This window comes from Molossus molossus, unplaced genomic scaffold (genome assembly GCF_014108415.1).
Source record: "Molossus molossus isolate mMolMol1 unplaced genomic scaffold, mMolMol1.p scaffold_m16_p_3, whole genome shotgun sequence".
Lineage (NCBI taxonomy): Eukaryota > Metazoa > Chordata > Mammalia > Chiroptera > Molossidae > Molossus > Molossus molossus.
In genome coordinates this window covers 35,654,568-35,674,129 of record NW_023425366.1, presented here as the reverse complement: position 1 = coordinate 35,674,129, position 19,562 = coordinate 35,654,568, and positions in this window count along the sequence as shown.

The following is a 19,562-nucleotide window of genomic DNA, read 5'->3' as shown; positions in this document are numbered from 1 at the left end:
TTTTTTTTATACTTGAGATGTCCAAATTTGTAATCTGATTGTATAATCAGAGGGCCATATACAATTTCTACAGGTCTACTTATTGGTGGTGCCTATTTTAAACACTGAATATACTTGGGGATTATTTCACCCCCTTGAAAGACTTTTGAGACATTAGCTCACCACAATATTCAACCACCTGCCAAGCATTTTATTAGTCTCACTAACCACCCAAAATAATCCTCAAGGTTCCTTTTGAATAAAATTCCAGGCATTGAATGATAGAAAATAGCATTAAGTTTCTTGAAGAAAATATTCAAGGCTGACCTATGGCAAAACAGACTGGCTGAGCCCTAGAGAAGACAGGAAAGAGAAGGGAAGCAAGCTGCTGGCTGGACACTGCAGTGGGATTTGCATCCTTTTATTTAATGCTCAGCACATCCTGGATGATAGTGACCCAGTCTATTCTGTTGTGCAATCAATAAGCTCAAGGGAGTGGAAGCAATCACTTAAGAGCTAGTGCTTAGGGAGACCTGGGTACTAGTCTCATCTGTCCTGCTCTGTTTACAGTCACTTGAACATCAGCTATGTAACATCTGAGTCACCCTTCCTTGAAGACAAACCTATAGAAGAAAGCATGCTCATGGCCCTCAGTATACAGCAAGCTATGGGCACCTCAAATCTAACTTCCCATTTATTGAAATGTGGTGACAATGGATGCACTTGTCTTCTCCCATTATTCTAAAGTAGAGACCCTGAAAAAAAAACCCTCTTCTGGCAACACACCATGTATTGACGACTGGTTCAAGTAAAAGGAGTTAATTCAGTCTTCTTGGATTTGTGTTCTTTGTGAAGATTTTGAAAGGATGATACTCTTGGAGATTTTGGAGTTCTTAGTTTTCCCCTTAATCTTACGCAAAGCGTGAGCAACCCACAATCTCACCTAAAATTGGTCTTAGATTTACTCCAACAAGAATGCACTTCTTTTTTTTTTTTTAATTTGGACTTTTAATACCTTGATTAAATGGCCAACATGATTACAGTGAAAATGGTACTGGAAAAGTTCTTGCTCGTGAAAGTATTTCATATATGGTCTTCCCCTTCGTAGTCTTTCTTTAATCCTGTGGTTGACCGAATGCTCCTCAGTTTCACTCAAAATCTAACAGATCATTTTGTTTCCTTTAAAAAAGTTTGCATTTAAGTTAGATTTAATTCTGAACTTCCTTCTAATAAAGGCTGATATGCCACATAGGCAGCTATCCCAAGATGGTCAGGAAATATTAAAAACTAAGATGGATAGCCATTTATTTGGCTTTTTAAAGCTGTAGTTATACTTACAGCAAGGTGGTATTATTTCCACATTGTATCAAAGTTGCTTTGTTTCTCAATATATCAAGTATAAATGAAGATAGGTAAGAACCAAATTTTCAACAATAAAACCATTAAAAAGCCATTGCTTGTTTGTACATGCCCTGGCTCTGAGCAAGGCACTTTAGGTACAGTAGTAAATCATAAAGTCCAAGGAAAGTGCCTGGAACATAGTAAGCAATCAATAAGAAAGAGTTGATAAATGCAATTAGAAAATGAGTGGCTGCATGAATGGGAAGCCTTGGGAGTAGGTATTATCCGCATTTCTTCCTTACTTTACAAATGAAAGCGAAACGCAAAGAAGTGAGCAAACTGCCTAAAGCCATGTATGTAGTAAGGCTCCCAATAGGGATTTCAGCCCAGATTGTCCAATGTTAATTGTAATCCTTTATCTACTTCAAAGAGAATATTCATATTGACAACATCCATGTCTGTGTTGATATTAGCAGAGTTTTGAATAATTTTGATTATAATTATATTAAATCATAGTCATGTTAGGCTTTCAACTCATTGATCAGTGTTTGCAAAACCTGTTGAAATAAAAACTCAGAAAGCAACAGGTTCTGATTTTCTTGAGTTAAGTCACTTCTGAACTACTCCAGACCAAAGTCACTAGCAGATTCCCCTGTTTATTCCTCCTTAGGAGCTGATATGTTGTAAAATCCTTGGGAATTCTGAGCCCTCTGATGCATTATTTATTCAACAAACTATGAGACGTGGTTCTGGGTCCCCAGGAACTGGATGTTAGGGATGGCTCTAGATGTGGTATCTGGAATCCCAGGACCATTTGCTCTATCTCAGTGTTCCTCTTCCTTAAACCTGGGAATGATAAACCGGAGTCTCAGGGCTCCAGAGCTCCTCCTTCAGGCCAAGCTTTGTGGCCTGGAGGAAATCAGCATTCCACTGTGTGAGCTTTAGATTCTCAAATAGCTCACATGCTCATTTTAGCTGCTCATCTGGCTCCCTCTGTACAAACGGAATCGGATTAATCTCTAGCTCTGATGTGATCCTCCTTTTCCCTCCAGTCTTTGCAGGACAGTGATTTCAGAGCTGTGTGTTTGTATCTGCGAATGTTTTATTTGTGGAAACATTTGCTGAGAAATTATAGTAACAAGATGACAAAGAACAAAGCGGATCGTAGAAGAAAGAGAAGAAAAGGAGAGGAAGAATAGAAGAAAGAGTAAAGGAGAGGAAGAAGAGAAGAAAGAGAGTAAAGGAGAGGAAGAAGAGAAGAAAGAGAGTAAAGGAGAGGAGGAGGCAGAAGGCAGCAGTGGTGGCGTTTTGACCTTTGCTACAGTGGTCGGTGGGATCCAGAGCCGTGTCCTGGAATCCTGCCCTTGAGCCCCACTGTTGAAAGCATTCTCATGTCTCCCCCCACTCCCCCAGAACCTCTTGAAGGGCCCGTGCTTTAGTTCAGTTCAAACCACTCCTCTCAGGAAATTCACAAAGGCAGTTTTTTGGACCCTACCCTGGACTTGATCCCATCAGAAAATGTCATCTAATGACAAAATGAAACAAGGAATATATTCTCATCACACCCTCACTCTTCAAAACTCCATAGTTGTATCAACCACACACACACAAATGATAAGTGCCCAGATTAAGTGCCAGACCACAGCCATATATTTCTTTAAAGACTTAAGGATTTTAGACCATTTTTTTGCTGTAATAATAGCAGTAGGGATCTAACATTGCTAATGGTTGTAATTAAATTGTAACTGTCTGTCCATATTGTGTATGTGAGGTAATTTTTTAAAGTTAAAAAGCCTCTTACCTTATCAGCTTTAACATATTTGTATGTACATAAAAGTTAGTTAAAACTGTTATAATTGACACCTGTTACCAATATGCGAGGTACATGGTATTGCTTTTGTAATAACTCTACTTGCATTTAACACTTTACTTAAAGGCTATATTGCATTGAATAAAGGCAAGCAATTAAGCTGCAAATTACAAGCTTCTTTTTCATTGTTCTCAGTATTTGCTTTAATATTTATCTTGTGTTTGGATTAGTTAAATCTAGTATATAGTCCTTTATTTGAAGGACTTTTTTTTTTTTTTTGCAAGGTCTTAAGGTAAGCTCCTTATGTAGTTTGTCTGAACACAAAAACTGGCATTTACTGGTTGTGTGTAGCCATGTACTGTCTCCACCATTATAGTACCACCTTTTTCTGAGAACTGTGCAAATCTCAGATCAGTAGATAAGGAGTATATGCGCTTTCTTTGTTTTGTTTTTTATATATAATTTAGTGTTTGTTGTTGCATTGTAGAAGACATGTATTAATTACCAAAAGTCTGACCTAGATCATCCTGTGTTTATAATATTTTTTTAAAATATTTTTTTCTTTATTGATTTTAGAGAGAGAGGAAGGGAGAGGGAGAGATAGAAACATTGATGAGAGAGAACATCAATTGGCGGCCTCTTGCATGCCCCCTATTGGGGATTTGACCCACAACGTGGGCATCTGCCCTGACCAGGAATCAAACTGGTGACCTCTTGGTGCATGGGTCAATGCTCAACCACTGAGCAACTCCAGCCCGGCTTGTGTTTGTAATATTTTAAGAAAGCATGACATGCATCTAATTGATAAGTTATTCTTGAACTATTAAAAATCATATTTAGATCTGTGGAAAATGATCTGAATGGAAAGCCATGCACTTAATATAGCAAAAGTTGACCAATAATATAAGCATTTAAAGTATTCACATGCTCCAATTCCTTCCCCCTCCCCACTCCACGGCAATCTCAAAGTTTATGCCTTTCAATACCGGCTCTCAATTTTGACTCTCAAAATGTTCAGGAAATTATTCAAGCCTTAATTTATGTTTAAAAGTGTTTATGGTAGTAATGATATGGAAACTGTGGCATGTTTGATATATAGTATGCTTCTTTCATTGTTGACATCATTTTATTTATTTTCTTCCTCAGTGTGCAGAATCACTCCCACTGGTAGAGGAAGTGGGTTTCACATGCTTTTAGTTGTATGTCCAAAATCACTGAAAGCAACTGGGTTGACTTCCCCACTCTAGGAGGTGGATGCCTCCTACTGTGAGGGGTGGGACAAAGGCCGGGACGGTGTCAGCAGAGTGTTCTTCCAGGGTCAGAGAAGCCTGGTCTCTACTGCAGGCGATTGTGTGGGCTGGAAGCTACTTGTTTCGATCTTTTCCTGCACATCCCTAAGGACATATCCCCAAGGTCCCATATGGCATGCCTGACATGGGCTTCCTTCTAAAGATGTCTTTCAGGATTTTATGTTATGAAACTCAGGGTAAACTTTCAGACTCTAACAGCATTACTAGCACTGTTCATGATACACTAGTGATATGGGCTTTAAGCCTGCTGTATTGACATTTTAAACAATATCTTTCTGCATATATATGCATTAACATGCATGTATATACACATGCACGTGCACACACACATATATGGCTACATCTGTATCCATAACTATGGTTATTTCTGATTTTAAGATTACTTACCCTTGGTTGCTGCCAAAATGTCTACTTGTTGTAGGCACAGTAGAAAATAAAGCTGATAAAAAGTTTCCCATTTCAGAATTGGCAGGAAGGGCCAGCTGTCTGGCTGGCAGAGCGTGGCCTTCGGATCAGCTGGGAGGCGGCCCCCTCTGTCACTCCGCAGCTGGGTTGGAAGCAAGTAGACAAATAGCCACATGTCTTCTAGTGGCTCTCCTGTCGTAAGGACACTGGCAGCTTGGGCAATTAATAATCGCAAAGATGAAGGTCCTAGTTCACATCTTCATTGTTTCTCTCACTGTGTGTGTGTGTTCCCAAGCTGGAAGGAAAGAAGCAATGGCAAAGCAGAGTGATGGACTCGCTGCGGATCGGATGTAGATGACATACATTGGATGTCTGAACTGATTAGGGTTCAGGAAAGTAGATTAGTTTCATAGTTCCTGAAGTCACCAAGTGAAAACACACTACAGAAAATGCTAAATCCTGAAGCTTGCAGGCAGGTGATGTAGACAGACCCCTGTATCCCTCTCCCCCAGGACCGGCATCCCCTCGGGGCCAAGAGGCCTGCTGTTGGGAGGCTGACAGTTCATGTCAGTGGATGAGAAATCAGCGCAGATGAAGCTGAAGAGAGGGATAGAAAGAAGAAACATCAAATAATGTTTTCTCTATTATTTGCTTGAACTTCACCTTCTCATACCCAGCTCCTGTTTATCATAGGTGAAATCCAACTGTAAGCAGGCTTGGCTGTCATAAAACATGATTCTTCACCCTGGTGAAGAGAATTTTCATTATATTTCCCCACAGCCGCGTACTTGAGGGAGAATGCAAGGCAGCTGGCGGCTGACCCAGCACAACAAACTTCCTCTCCTGTCAGTTTCAGTCCATCCTTCTTAGAACTGAAATTCTCCTCCAGCCTTTGCTTCTTGATGGTCTTTCTTTAATCAAAGGGGAAGTTAAACCTGTCAGCAGTGCACACGGATGCTCTAGGATAGAACAAGCAGGACCTGGTGATGCAATGTCTCTGCTCCTTCTGAAAGTGATCCGTGTCCAGTAACAGACGCAGCCAGAGTTTCTTCCCCTGCTCTTGAGAAGGGAGAGGGCGATGAGGCTGGAGGAGGGCAGGAAAGGGCAGAAAGGTTTGTGCTGCTTCATTTCTTGGAGACAATGGCCTGTGCCGACATTGTCTATTCAATGTGGAAGATGGGCCGTCAAGTAAAGCAAGACAAATGTGATGTCCTGACTGATTATTCCCTACACACTAAGTCAATGAGCTTATTATCACTGCAATTACATTACTAATGTCAACAGATGCTACGTGTAGACAATGAGGTCACAATTAAGTGGGCTCGCTTTCCTGGCAAACCCTGTGCAAGCTCCCTCACTTCAGAAAGCTCAGATGTTTGCCTGGACACATCAGGGGCCTGAGAATAAAGCAGGTTGTACCCTGCAGTGAGTGGATGACAAGAGCATTCTCTGCTCACAGGACAAAGAGATAGCACCCCTTCATGATTAGCTTCTCACATCAAGATCAGAGTTTCTTGATGTCTGTAAATGGACCTGGCTTGAAAATTAATACTTTATGTAGCTACGTACTTACAGTGATTATTTGTTCCTTCTGAAAATGTTACATGGTACTGAGAGTTTGTGTTTCTGAATATAGATGGTGTTTCTCATTTTTCTTAAGAAGTCACCATACAAGAAGTTTCCCAATAATGGATAATGAGGTTTCCATTAAACACATATTAGTATGTGTTTTTGAATAAAATAGAACACTTTGCCCAAATTGCTTTCCCAAGATGCCCTCTGAGGACTGGTGGTATGAGCCCTCACAGGGGCAACAGTTCTGCCCCCTAGTGGTCACATGAACTTGAAAGTGGTCCTCCCGCCCTGGCCCTCCACAGCACAGGCTGGTATTTGGTGTATAAAAGATGAGCATGTGCTTCCTCCCTTCCTGATGGTCCACTCTTCCAAAGGCAAGGGGCACTGTAAAAAGAAAGGGAAATCAAGGAGAATAGATTATAGGTTTTCAGACACAGACACTGGCTTTCTAGGTCTCCTTGGTTGCTAATTAGACAACCCCGATGTTGAAGACAATATGGACACAGGAATCGCTTTGATGAATGTCCATTAGATTATTTGCAACCGACTGAAAACACAGGAGTTTTTATTCTAAAGTAGCCTGACAACTGCTGATAATGAATTCAGGAATCCGAGCCAAGTGAGGGAATAGATGTAGGCTACCTTGTTGACATGCTGGATGTTTCTCCATAGGCATCAGTCACGACACAGACAGACCTGGGATTAATCAGGAACGGTGGCATTGGTCCAGTTTTGAAGAATGACTTTCCTTCCAGAAAACAACAGCTAACTTCACAGATGAGAACTTCAATACATGTTTTCATTCCTCTTCGAATATGTCTAGGTCAGTGAAAACTATCTCTAATGAATATTTAAAGATGCTTATTTGGAGAGATTTTGGTGCAGATGGGTGGAAAATGGGAGAGGAAAATAAATTATGATAATAAATGAGGGGTAAGAAAGAACTTTTTTATATATATAGACACAGATAAATTCATACGGACAATTGGAAAGCACCATTAAAGTTAGTTTAATATAGTAGAACCCAAGTGTATTCCAGTTCCAAAGTCAGACTGAAATTAATATTTCTAGACTTCCTGTTACGATCCACTTATAAAAACATACAAACAAGCCAGAGGGCGTGTCCCATTCTCCTTTTAATTAAATTTACATCAGTGACTCTAATGAAAGTAAACACACCACAGGTTATCAGCTGAAGCCTTCTAACTATTCTCACTGTGTAGAGCCACATAATTTCTGAATTTTCATGCCATTTGTGCATAATTTTACATTATAATTATTTAATGCTCATATAGAATTCAAAGGATGTCAGCTTATCAGTACTTTCTAAGCCTTATTTTAGGAAGTATGGACTTAAAAAAAAATCACTTGAACCATTAAATTACATGGGCAGGAAATAAAAAGCTTGAGGTGCAAGTATTTATTCTAAGAAAAATAACAGCTTTGAAAAGATGTATAATAAACAGAGTGATAGACGTGAAGATGAAGATGGAGATTAAAAGCGATTATGTAAATAAGTTAAAAGTTTAAATGCCAGTGCAAACAAGTACAGACATTAAAGTTAGTCTCAGCTTTCATTGGTTCAACAATCAAATATTCGTACAAGAAATACCAATGAAGCAAGTTCTCGGTTACTTTCTCAGCAGTGATACCATGGGCCACCTGTGAAAGGACAGTGATTCAGTTAGTGTCTGGTTTGGCCTTCACAGAGGGCAGAAAATGCTTCACCCGTGTCCCTGTTTGGAAGGGACTTTGGGAAGGACTGTTGATAGCTGTGGAGATATAACTGTCTCTTGCTACATTCAATGAACATGTTTAATAAATTGTCTTCAAAATATCCCCAGTGAAGTGAGATCTTGAAAAATATGTATTTCAAGTTTGATTTTGGAGGTAGTCATTTGAGAGACTTTTCAAAAAATATTTTTAAAATTCTTACTTCACTGCATTTGTTTATTTTCTCTCATCCTTCCATTACACTCACAAGTGGCATTGCTTTATCAGGGCATAAGTAACCTCATTACAGAGCAATAAAGTTCTTGAATTAAAAAGTTAATATACTGGATGTTTAGATTGTAATTAACTACTTAGATATCTGTTGGTATGCAGATCGGTACTAAGGAAGTATTTGATTTGGAGTTTTCAACCATACATTATTCCTACTTTTAAAGTATCCTATTTCTATTCTGCATCTGTCTTTTAATAATATGGATAAATTAAGTCAACATTTAGCTTTTTGTTTTTATCTTTCTTTTTTAAAAATTTTTTGATTTACTGATTTTAGAGAGAGAAACATTGATTTGTGGTTCCACTTATTTATTCATTCATGAGTTGCTTCTTGTATATGCCCTAACCAAAGACTGAATCTGCATCCTTGTTGTAGCGGGAGGACTCTCTAACCAACTGATCTACCTGACCAGGGCTTTTGTCTTTCTTAAATTAATGGGTGATCAAACTACAGGTGACTTGACTGAGACGTCTGCTGTCACTGCACTGGCTGATCATCAACGGGCCAGCCTCAGAGTGTCCTACTGTGTGCCCTCTTCCGTCACCTTCACAGTGCTGGTCCAGCTGTGCCCACCATGCTGTCAACGTGCCTGTGGGGTGGGGGTGGGCCAGAGCACTCCACACGGGAATCCCCGCCCACTGTACGTGAACAAGCTGTGTGTCCTGCCACCACTGGACTATTTCCATGCTTCTCCTGATGTTTCTTGAGATGAAGGGAGATCTGGACTCGTGTTCTTTCATTCATGTGTTTTGGAATGTCCCGAGCAAAAGAAGACAGACAGACTGACATAGACACTAAAAACGGAACTCTGTAGCTTCCACCTCACCCCCAGTGTAAGCCAGGTGGCCTAGCTGCAGCTGCATTCAGCCACTACCGGTGGTCCTTTCCCTTCCGATCTCACTGATGCTCAGGACGTGGTGAGTGAACCACGGTCCCCGCAGCCGTGGCAGGAAGTGACCTCTGTTCAGTGAGCGCAGGAGCGCCCCTCCCTGGCTGATAGCTGCCCAGGGCTGGTCCCGCTGCTCTAAGACACCAGTGGGTTTCATAAGGTTTTCAGCTTCAATCCCCTTTCAGACAGGTAGCTAGACAGAAAACCTGTTTAAAAGAAGTAGTCCACTGCTGAAGCTGTAGAATAAAAGTCCTGTCTATCCCTTATCACCGGAGGCGCAGTGTGATTTTATTACTTGATATTGAGCACAACTCAGTTGGCTCCCACTTTAAAAGAAAAAAAAACACACACACAATTTAAAAAAAGCAACGCCCTAAAAAGCACGTGGCGGGCACTTCTCTCTCAAGCCCGTATCAAGCCAAGGTGCCTCCGCCAGGACTCACGGCCCCATTGAAAGGAGACAGACACCGCGGCCTCGGCAGGTATCACTTTTGGCTGCTGCCCGAAATAGAAACTGTGGGTTCGCAGCGCCTGGCGCCCCATGTGTCTGTGGAAGAGCATGAAATCATATCGTTTTCTGGCAGTTTTGCAGCAGAGTTGGGGAGATTATAAATACTCAGACACCCTCGGGGGTGCCACCCGCCGTGCCCTCGGCTGCACTGGCCCTGTCGTGTGGTTGGGGAGCTGCGCCAGGTGAGCACGGGCTTCGGTGTCTGACAACTGCAAACAAGAGCGCGTTTCCCGCAGGTTTCGTACACAGGCCGTCTGACCTCGCGCCAGGCAGGACGACACGAAATGCGGTTTTCTCCACCAAATTCGGCTCCCAGCCGTGAAGTGTCAAGTCAGACAGGAACGCGTAATTGTATTCAACCCTAAAATCAAGCTCCCAGCTGACATCGTGTATTAACAGTATCAGAAAGCGGGCTGTTTGTCTTTTAGAAATAGTCGCTCTGTGGCAGCTGTGAACTCCAACCTTGCTCTCCTCACACGTGGGGAAGGGGGCTGGTGTGGGGGCGGTGCCCACCTGGACCCCGAGAGCATCACCAGAGGGGCACAGCCTCAGACCCTCCACCGTGCAAAATGCTGTGAGTGGAAGCAAAGCAGGCTTTAAACACATTGCACTAAATGAATTCCCTTTTCTATATCTATTGAAATGAAATCTAAGTGAACCTATGATAATGAATATCAAGTCCAGGTTCGAAATGCTGCTGCTGGAACTGATGGTCCCCAAATAATTCTCCAGAGTTTACTCTTCCTGGCTGTTTTCGGGGTTTAACATGAGGCTATCTATCAGTCTTGTTAGCAAAGGGAAAGAAATAGCTAATTTAGTTTAGATATTTTGGAGGTCTTGGAGACCTGGGCCCTCGGTATAAGATGTCTACCCCAACCCTCGGATTGCTGGTCTGGAGGGAGACAGGGGTGTCCAAACAAGCAAAGTGACAAAAGCAGGTCCATGGGTGAGTGCGACAGCACAGGAATGTGCATGACAGGAACTTGCCTGCGGGGCTGCACAGAGGACCCCACAGGCAGAAATGCCACTTGCCCTGCACCGTGCCTCCACGCCAACACCAGTGGCGAGGCTGTTAAGCAAAGGTAGGTGCTCACTTTTAGAGGAAAACAGAGTCCAGGACGCCTCTGTAAAACTCTTGCTCCTTAGATAATGGCACTGGTGCCATAAACCTGCCAGCTGACCCAGCACCTAATTACAGTCCTTCCCTTACCTGGTTGTGCCTCAAGGAGCATGGGGTGGACCATGGTTCCATTTTTGTAAAACTAAACTATGTAAAATTGTGCTGTAGTATTTTTAATGCAAAAATGTCTAAACTTAACTCATGTGTTACTCAAGGACCCAATTTCCTCCCCATTATTTTGAACTATCTCTGTAAACATTTGATTTCAAAATAAAAACAAAGCCACATCACGTTCTGGTTTAATGTCCTTTTATTTTTTCCAAGAAACAGAGTTGATCACTTATAAAATTTAAAAATCCCAACTTAAAAACAACAACATTGGGAGAATATGATTATGTAAATTGCACTGTTAACAAAATTTACACATAAATGAGAACATTTTTTTCCCCATCAGAGTCCTTATTATAAGGAAACCCTGGGACTTAAATTATCTGCAGAAGAGCACAGTATAAAAATGTATTAAAAGCTGTAAAAACTAAATTGAAATGTCAAACATAGTTATTTGCATGAAAACCCAACCAAACCAAACCAAACAGGTGATGGGCCTTCATAAGCCATCTGCTGAAATGGAAAACTCATTTTACTCTTCTGGGCCACTCTGGTTTCATCAGCTTCCCTGTGGGCTCCTTGCAGGGCAGGCCCAGTTCCCCCAGTTGCTCATAATTCTTGAAGTTCACTACGTGATTTCTGCTTATATAGTAATTGTGGACATATAAATGCCACGGCCAGTTTTTTAACACCTTCAGCACAGTTTCCAGAGCACTGTCACTTAAAAATGTAGACCTGATGCCTCAGGCCACATACATTATATAAAATGCTACGAAGAAGGTGAGTCTAGAGCAGGGTATCAACTTTGAAATTTGAAAGGACTCACTTGTTTGAGCAGAGTTCCTCTGCCCCCACCTCTTCCTGCCCTTTTTTCTTGTGTTCACTGTTGGGCCTGACCACACCCCCGGGGCCACTAGATCTGCCCCCAGACAATGCAGCCTCAGGGAAGAAAGCATGTAGCTGTGACCAAAGGCCCCACCCCCTGGAGCTTTTCAAGTTGATTGGAAGTAGTGACACTTGAGCGGGACATGGCTGGCTTGCTGGATCCTGACAACCAGCTGTGTGCACTCCGGCAGCCTGGAGACATTGTGTGACCCCCACTGTCCTCCCAGGCCCGCCCCAGGCGGCCACAGCTGGGTAGCTGCATTGGGAAAGCTAACTGAGCAGAAAGGGCTCCCCAGTCTGGCCTCTGATTTCTCACATTTAATTACCTGATTCCCCTTTCCTGCAGTCATGGATAAAATGGAATTACATCATGCACCATGTAGTTCTGGAAAAGCATTGAATGTTTCTAATAGAGCCACTGGTGACAGGCACAATAGGCGTGCCCTCGTTTCACATCGGATATTAGCCCTTCCAAACAAGCATAGGCCTGCCTGCTCCAAGGGTCTTCAATAGACAACAATGAAGAACAGGTTTCTATCATGTCACTCCTAGCACCTCACAGAGGAAAAACTTCATTTAGCTTCCCTGGTCCAGCCAAGCCTCCTCCAGGTCTTTGGGGACTGGAAGAACTTGTAGAAGCATGGCCTTTTAGCTACCAATACACATTTTATTTAGATCTGAGATTCCCACATCCCCCTGAACCACCATATGTTACCTTAATCCCTTTAAGATACATTTTCATCTTAAAGCTTACTCAGCTGCACCCTTGTTTTTAAGCCAATTCATGATATTTTATAGATCTCCAGGATGAAAACGTCCTCCCAAATACTAATGGAACCCAAAGGACACAGTAATTTCTCCACATTTAGACAAAAGAGATAACACTGTAACTACATCTGCAGATAAATTCCATCTGGTGCCATATGACATAGTTGGGTTGATAGATGATGACTTAGCTCTCAGTTTGAATCATGCGACGAGCCCTAGGAGTCCTCATCATAGCCCTGGCTGACGTTAAGATGATTTCAACAGTAAACAGAATCACTTACCAGGAATCTGTTTACAAAATTCTTCTTGCTTCAAAGGTGCAGGCTATGTTCGATTTTTTAAAATCAGAAAGTTAAAAGAATTATAATCTTCTATTACCTAGTGATCTGTAAAAATATGATTTTTTCAAAGAAATAAACAATCATTAGTACATTGGAGTGAGAAAAGGAACACATACGTACACATGTACACACACAGGCACACACACACACACAACAAAAATCAGGATATGTATTCCTATTTTGCCATCAGATATTGGGTATCAACAAGAAGTAGTTTCCTGTCATGAATTTGATCCCTGTTAGCAAAGATGACTTGAACTCCTGCCCAAAGCCCTCATAGGACAGTGAAAATAGTGGAGGTGTTATTGTAATTACCTAGTTCATATTAGTAATAGGAAGAAAGCAAAGGGGAGGCCAAATATCATAAACATAGTTATCTTAGCATCTTCACCAGGAAGCTACAGCTTCACACTCCCCAGGGAACCACCTGTCCATTCCTTGCAGATCACCAGAAGGGATCAAACAAAGGAGGAGATGGGTACATGGGCAGTAAAGTCAGGGTGAAGTAGGAAATAAGCTTTCCTGTCAGTCTAGCCTGGAGAACAAAGGATTGGCTAGGGGGTGGACCCCACTGAAGTACAGGTATCTTGAAAGGTTGATTGGTTAGTTTGAAGATGCTGTTGGTTGAAATCCCCAAAGACTTGTGTTGCCTTGTTCCCGCTTGTCAGCTATTGTTTCTCTTGCTCCATGATCTGTACTCGCCCATGTGTTCACCTGTTCTCTCTCCATAGCCATGTGGCCTTAAGCAGTCACATGCCCAATGGCCATGCAGACTTTATAAGCAAGATGTTGGACTGGACTGCACTTTAATATAGAGCAGAAGTTCTGGGTGGTAGCCTTAATTCTGGCCCAGCTGAGGAGGAGATTAGACTTATTCCATGGTGAAACTAACAGAGATGGGACCTTGGAGGGGAACCCTCTGAATTTTGCATCTCAATAAATCTTTCCAGAAAGCCCCGTCCTCCCGTGGGGGCCTCAGGAAATTGTTTTCCTTGGGGCACCACAAGAACTCCACTTCCACTGGTAACAGATGTATATCTCCTGATTTCAAGATCATTGAAATGTAGTAAAAAAAGGTAAAATATAAACAAGCAAATTCTCTACACAAGTTAGATTAAGGGCCATGAGAGGGTCACATAGTACATTATTGGGGTTCTAAGGGCTGAGGAGTCACATTGGCCTAGAGACAGGAGAAGCTTCATGAAAGACACACAATCATAAGTGTCTTAAAGTCTGTCTTAAAAAAACAAGGACTCCTAGAACTGAGTGGCAGAAGGGACATGTTGTGGTAGAACAGTGGGTGTATGCGTGGGGGATGGTGAGTGTTCTAGCATACTCTGATGAAGAAATGAGTGGGCAGCATACTGAAGAGATTGAATGATGGCTAAGGGCCAGCCAGTTAGCCCTGTAGTTGTCAAGAAATGTGCACTTACTATCACAGGGAATCTAAAGAAATAAAGAAGTTTCTAAAACAAAAAAATAGTTATTGCTATTGCTCAGTGTCATGGAGGTCATTTGGAAATAGTGTTTCAAATGGATGAGAGTGGGTTGAATTAGAAGCTCATTGCAATAGTCCAGATAAAACAGCCTGATAAATGATGGTGGCAGAAGGGATTGGTGGAGAAAAGATGCAGATCAGACAAAAAGAACAATCAGTACATCTAGGGCTATTGTGGATCAGGGAGAAGGCAGTCAAATATTGTGCCAAGCCCCTGAGTTTTGCAGGACAAGGGACAGAATCAAGAGAAGTTGGGATGGGAAGTTTAACCTGTTGAATTGTGTTTGGGATATTTTGAGTCCAAGGTACAGTTTTGTTTCTGGGTATAAATTTTAAAACATGCAGTTAAATTTTAAGATTGGGATTTGAGAGAGAGTTTGAGTCATCATTGTAGAGGTTTAGAGGTTTACAAAAGAAGACATTGAGTTAGAAGGACTGGGAGAAATTGTAAAGTTTTGTAATTAGAAGACCCCTATTGAAGAGGTGTTGATGAAGGTGACATGGATTGACAATTCTTCTAAGATGCTAAAGAGCAACAGATAAACATTGTTTAAAAACTTTAGAAATACCAGAGTGAAGAAATGGATTTGTTTACTCATTCATTCACTTAAGGATTATGTATAATTTTTTTTCTATCTTCCAAGTATTCTGCCTAATGCTGGGATACATCTACGAACAAAACAAACCCATCTTTCTTGGAACTTTTATCATCTGAGAAGGAGATGAAGGAAGGAGCAGATAATGAAACAGAGAGTAACTGATGAGTCACATTAGATGGTGTAGTCAAGGGTATGTCAGAGAAGGTGTGAATATTTGAGCTTAGAACTATAATAATAAGATTTCATCTTGTAGGAAGGGACATGAGGAGGACGTTTACAACACAGGAAAATACACTGGGTCAAATGCTAAATACTAAAGGGTCCCTAGCATGGTGAGTGAGGGTCACTGCTGGGACCTGGGTTTGAAGCCAGGCCATAAAGAACCTGAGGCTCCTGAATTCAGCCTAAAAGTAGCAGGAAACTTGACAATGGTTTAGGAGATGAAAAGATGGAATCTCATCTGAGTATGCAAACTCTCTGTCAGCTGCTGAAAGAAGAATTCATTTTGCTGGTGGTTGAAGGGAGGGGGACAAGCATGGAAGCTGGGAATCCAGTTAGGCATCCATGCAGAGTCCTCGTAGGAGGTGGTACAGCCCAGGAGTGTATAAGTGTATAATGACTTTATTTTGGAAATAATGCACTTGAGATGCTTCCATAGACAGAAATGTGTCCTCCATTAGCTTGGGCAGCATGACATAGACAAAGTTCATGTGGGTGGAGAGTGTCAAAGAACTAAAGATGGAAACAGCTTGGAAGGGGTGCTTGGAAGGGTGCTAAAAAAATGCAACTAGAGTGGCCAGTCTTTGATATGAGAGATTAATTTTGTCCCAAGAAAACTGTTTTTTTAAACATTTAATATTAAAAGTTATTTAGGATAATTTTAGCTTTATTGAAAAGTTACAAGAATACAACAGAGTTTCTGTATGTTTCACACCCAGCGTTTTCAGTTCTAATATTACTATGGTGCATTTGTGTTAATGAATGAACCAGCATGGACATATTATTATTCTTTAAAGGTCCATATTTTATTCAGAATTCTTTAGTTTTTCTTGCTGTTCTTTCTTCTACTTGAGGATCCCATCCAAGGTATCACTGTTGCCATGTTTCCTTAGGCTCCTCTTGACTGTGACAGTTCTCAGACCCTACTTGTTTTTAATGACCTTGGTAGTTTTGAAGACTTCTAGTGAAGTATTCTGTAAAGTGTCTCTAAATTGGAATTTGAGTGCTGTTTCGTTCATGACTATTTATAATTGGAGTTATAGATTCTTATAAAGGAGACCACAGAGTTAAAATGCTAGTTTCATCACATTATATCAAGGGATGTCTTATCAGCATGGCTTGTCACTGTTGGTGTTGACCTTGACCATCTGGCTGAGGTCATGCTTGTCAGGTTTCTTTACTGTAAAGTACTCCTCCCCCATTCCATACTGTACTTTTTGGAAGAAAGTCACCATGGAAAGCCCACATTTAAGAAGGCAGAAGTTATACTTCAACCCCTTGAGGGCAGAGCATCTACACAAAGTATTGAGAATTCTTTTGCACAGATTTTTAAATTCTTCATGGGAGGGTATTTAAGAGGAAATAAAAGAAATTTGAGGGATATCTTAGCTTTCTTTTCTGCTAAAGGCAAGCTCATGAGCAGGACCAAGGATGGCTGTGGATGTGGGGACCAATCCGGAGGCTGGAGAGAATCTGGAACTGGCAATACTCTATCAACTGGAAATGGGGCTAATTTTTCTGTTTTGCCAAGTGATAGATATCATGGTTGTACTTATGTCCCTTGGAACCAAAATAACTTCGGACAAGAAAAACAGTTGTGGTGTATGTATGTGATTCCCTGTTATTCTCTCTGAAAGATGAGATGGGTAACATCATATCTGCCATGCGATTTTTACAAGCTAGAATAATTCTAGGACATACTTGGGTAAAAGGGGTTATTTCTTGCAAGGACTTTTTCCTTAGTTCTTCCCTCTGTTTGATCAGAGAAAATATAGTCAAATATCTTGGGTCTTGTGTTTTATAGATAATATATTTATATGAGCACCCAGAATATGTCCATATAGTCATTAAACTGCACATCAGCTGTATTTGTATTATTGGTGATAACTGGTCTTTTGAGAAACAGAAAGGTGGTTCAATTTTGTTTTGTTTTTATGATTGGTTTGATCTCACAGTTTTTGCTTGGGACTTGATGATTTCAACTTTCTTTTCAATACTCCCTTGAGTACAAGAAGCAGTGACATTTCCAAAGTCACATTAATATTCTTAGTTTGCCCTTCCTGGTGGGGCCGGTGCGCAGAGTGGCTGGGTTCATGGTGAAATGGTTCTCTTGAACAGTAAGTGAATGCATGTTTGTTTCTTGAGTCATTGATGTGTCTGCCCAACTGGCCCTGTTGGGCCCAAGGTCTCTTTCTCTTTTGTAGAAGTAGTTGCTCTTTTGTTAATAATGACTGTTCCCTTCAGTGTCTTTCTCTTCATTTGTACATAACTGCCAACCTTTCTGGAGCAGAGTGCCACCATCAAATTCACTGTTGAGTGTTTGAAGCTCAGTCCTTGCAGGCATTTCTCTCCTGAGCCTGGACTCCCAGGGGCCATGCTTCTCATGTGGAAAGGGGTGGGGACAGCACAGCCCTGGGGTGCCCTCTCCAACTCCCACTAGGACTTTTGGAAAAGCTGTGTCTTGGAGGCCCTGAATGTTTCTGTTTAAGGATGATCTGTTTAAGTGTAGGGTGTCGAAGCAGCAATAAAGAAGCTGGCCACAACACAATTTTTATATAGTCTGGGAAGCTTGGGACACTCTGCATGTCTCAAGCAAGTGAAAGACGACCCTACTCTCCAGTGGACTGAATCCCCATTGGCACTCACTGGGGTGATCAAGAAAGGTAGAGCTGTGTGCTGCTCACCACCTGTTCCAGGGCCATGGACAAGGCCCTGTATACTGCACTCAGCTTCCTTTCTCAAAGCGCCCTGCCTCTCTCTCCCTGGTGAATAAGCAGAGCGAACCAGGTATAATCTCCACGTTGCTTATAGACATCCAGGGAGTGCAGGTCTGTGCTGGAGAGGGTCCTGGAGGTGCTGGCACTGAGGGACTTGGAAGGGGTGTGTTCTCCTAAGAGGCCTGTGTTCCCTGGACATTCTGGGAGGGCTTTACAGAATTCCTTCTTTTCCTACCCACTCATGACCTTTAAACCTTTACTTTATATCACTCGCTGGAGATCACCTTATACAGAAAAGCCCCTCCCTCCCCTCCCCCACCCTTTCTCCTCCCAAAACTTTACAGGCAATGCAAGGAATTTAAATGGCAGAATGGCAAGGTAGACTGCACACGAGGGTTCCCTGCACCTCAGTTTCGTGTGAGTTGTCCCCTCTGTGACTCTCAATGGGGAGGGATGAGGAACACGGAGTTACATCCAGGACGGTTTTTATATTTAGGATCTTCAAGTCCTCTGCACAGGAATTATCCATTTGACTTCACAGTCCTTACCAGTACAATCTCGCTTTTTATAACATGTGAGAAGAGGAGTGTATTGAGGGAGAGTAAGAAAAGCAATTATAAAATCTTTAATATAAAAGAAAGCTACCAGAGCAATACCAATGAGTGCAGCGGAAAGGAAACTTGAAAAACCCACGCCTGTAGACACCGTCTGTAGACACATGGGCCTCCTTGTCAGCCTAAGGTTTCAAAGAGAGGATTTAAAATAAAATTCACTTCACATTTCCTGCCAAATGTTTTTTTTTCCCCTCCAATGTTTTATCTCCAGAATCTTACAATCCAAGGGGCACTCCTCACATTAGAATCCTTACTTAATCACTGAAGGCAGTGGAAGTCGGGCCAGCCCAGCAGGCTTTCACCAATTGCCTTGGCAAGTCAACTAATTAGGCGATTAAGTCATTAAAGAGATATGCGCATCTGAAAAGCTGTAGCCCTACCACTCTGGGAAGGATAAAGACCAAGCTCTGACTTTTTTCTCACCAGCTGCCCTTTCTACTGAAAGGCGATTAATCCATTTAACTCAGCCTAGCCTTTTTCTTCTTCGTCTTCTTTCTTTTTTATTTTATTTTATTTTATTTTTTAAGGAGAAACTAAAGCCAGGAAGCCAGAAAGCTTTTCAGGAACCGCCTTTGAACAAAGTAGAATAACAAATGCCTCTTTCTTGGGGGTACCTTGTGAAGAGCAGGATTTCAATAGCCAAAGGCCAAAAGGACTTCAGTAAGTGGTCCAGCGTGGGTACACAATGGTGATTTGGGATTTAGGGATTTGCCTATCAGATCATTAGCCTGATTAGTAATCCAATGCCTTTTGATGTGGACCTTCTTAGACACACCTTTTGTCTTTGCTAAATGAAAAGATGGCATTTCGTGTTGTGTTGTTTTCCCAGGTGACTCCTCTGGAGTTCCATAGAGGTAGCACAAAGCTT